At 35.5% G+C, this 2,602-nt stretch overlaps 1 non-coding gene across 1 annotated transcript; it reads right to left on the bottom strand.

Annotated features, from left to right (window-relative positions):
- Positions 1-1,679: 1,679 nt before the first annotated feature.
- LOC117283958 lies at positions 1,680-1,785 on the bottom strand. The gene has a single exon (XR_004515007.1). It is a non-coding gene; the product is annotated as a U6 spliceosomal RNA (small nuclear RNA).
- Positions 1,786-2,602: the final 817 nt, after the last annotated feature.

The raw sequence follows: 2,602 nt of genomic DNA, 5'->3' as shown, positions 1-2,602 counted from the left end.
ACCTCTATAAGCAGATTTTTAAAAGGCCTTTGTGTTATCTTCTAATTTTTCATTAATTTCAATTAAACTTAGATTATTCTTCTTTGTATCTAGCAGCTTTTGGATCAAATTTTCATGTTCTCTTGTTTTAAAATGTTTATCATTAGTTGGTCACCAACCACATCCCTGTCTTCTAGATCTGACACTCTGTCCTCACATTGGTAGAGTCTGCTTCCCATACTTTTATTTTATTTTTTAACAAAAACAAAAATGAAATTTTTAATACATATAAAACAGAAGCACTTACATTTAGAACGCATTAAGAACTTCAAAGCTCAGTAATAAGAAAACAAATTTTAAAAGATTAACACTTCAGTAAAGATACCATACAAATGGCAAATAAATTTGTGAAAAAAAAGGCATCATTAGTAAAAAAAGGGAAATTAAATTAAAACCACTAGCAGATAAATTAAAAACAGACAACACAAGGGCTGGGGATTTAGCTCACTGATTCTAGTGCTTGCCTCACAGTAGTTTGATCCCTGGTACCCCATCTCCCCAAAAAACAGACAACACAATAATGTCTTTAATAAAAGATCATAGAGCCAGGTATGGTGGCGTACTCTTATAATTCCAGAGGAAGACTGCAGGTTCAAGGTCAGCCTAAGCAATTTAGTAAGATCCTGTCTCAAGATTAAATGAAAGAATGAATGAATAAATAAATAAATAAATAGGTTGAAAGCACAAGGTCCTGAATTCAATCCCTGGTACCAAAATAAAAGTAAATAAATAAATAAATAGGACTGGGTATGTAGCTCAGTGGTAGAGTGCTTGCCTAGCATGCACAAAACCCTGGGTTCAATCCTCAGTCCCTCAAAAATCAAAGCACAAAAAAAGTTTACCTTCATTTAATTAATTAATTTATTTATTTTGGTACTGGGGATTGAACTAGGGTCCTTGCACTTGCAAGGCAGGCCACCGAACCGCTGAGCTAAATCCCCGGCCCTATGCATTTAATTTCTTTCATTGTCTTTTTAATTTTTATTTTTGTAGTACATGTTGGCTGTATATAATGACTATATTCATTGTGGGGTTTTGGTACATGTATATATCTTTTTTTTTTTTTTTTTTTTTTTTTTGGTACCGGAGATCAGACTCGGGTCCTTGCGCTTGTGAGGCAGGCAGTGGAACCACTGAGCTAAATCCCTGGCCTGGTACATGTATATATCTTAATTCTTCTTTCTACCCCTTCATCTCTAGATCCCCTTCCCATTTGCAAAGCACCTATCTTTTGTATTATTTATTTATTTGGTACCGGGGAGTGAACTCAGGACCCTCTATTTGGGAGGCAGGTGGCGGCACCACTGAGCTAAATCCCCAGCCCTTATCTTTTATTTTGTTCTTTGCATTATTCATACTTTGAGTTTCTCAAAATAAAAGCAATGTGATATTTATGCTTATGTGTCTTGGTTTATTTCACTTAACACTAATTATGGTCTCTAGGTGTATCCATTTTCCTACATATGACTCAAATTTATCATTTTTTTTCTTTATTTGTCTACTGATGGACATATAGGCCACTTCTAAGACTTAATTATTATGAGTTGTGTGTCACAGACATAAGTATTAATTTATCTCTGCAGTAAAATGTCTTTAACTCTTTCAGGAAGATGCCTGCATGGGAAATAGCTTGGCTAAATAAAAATATGCAATGCTTCTTAAATCTGCATGTCATCCTTTGCAGAGGGGCCATGCTAATCTTCTCTTTATCACTCTCACTTCATTTCATGTTTTAATTTTTGAGACAAGGTCTTGCTATGTAGTTCAGGCTGACCTCAAACTCCCAGTGATCCCCCTGCTTCAGCCTCTGGAATGATGGGTGATAGGCATGCATCACCACTCCTGGCCTAACTTTAATATATGTGCTGCTAAAATAAATGCTTGATTGTCCTTTTAATTTTCTCCTGGAGTCTTCACAAGAACTCCCGGACTGACTTACATTAGAGTGGATTTCTTTTCCTTGCAACCCAATTATTTCTAATATAACATTCATTTAATCTCTATGATTTAATTTTTGCTTTTGTTCTTTTTCTCTAGGGCTACAAAGTAATGCCAGTAATCTTTCATAACTGTAGTTTTGCCTAACAACAAACTCCCAATGACATTCTGTGGTCCCACATACAGGAAGTAGAAAGAATAGTCAAATTCACAGAATCAGAAAGTAGAGTGTAGTTACCTAGGACTGAGGAAGGGAAGCATGGGGAGTTGCTATTTAATGGGGTGCTGCCCATACTTTTAGTATATGTGCTGCTGAAGTGAGCACTGCCCATACTTTTAATAAAGTTTTAATAGCCTGGATATCTGTCTAGAACCTTTTATGAATTCCAGTGCTTTTCTATGCTGGCCATTCATGGTCTGTAGCTTTTTTTTAGCTCCTCTAGTGTTTTATTAGTGTCTTTTCTAGATTCTTTGATCATTTGCTATTAGGATTGTTGTCTCTTTAATTATTTCTGCTTTTAATTCACCAAGCCTCTTGTTGATCTGATTTATTACCTCCACAGTTAAGACTGTTTTAGACGATTTGACTATGTAGCTCTTTGATTTCCTTCTCCTTGATGCCCTA

Source organism: Fukomys damarensis, unplaced genomic scaffold (genome assembly GCF_012274545.1).
Source record: "Fukomys damarensis isolate Sample0158 unplaced genomic scaffold, DMR_v1.0_HiC HiC_scaffold_32, whole genome shotgun sequence".
Classification (NCBI taxonomy): Eukaryota; Metazoa; Chordata; class Mammalia; order Rodentia; family Bathyergidae; genus Fukomys; species Fukomys damarensis.
Note: the sequence above shows the minus strand (reverse complement) of the source record. Positions and strands in the feature narration are given on the sequence as shown.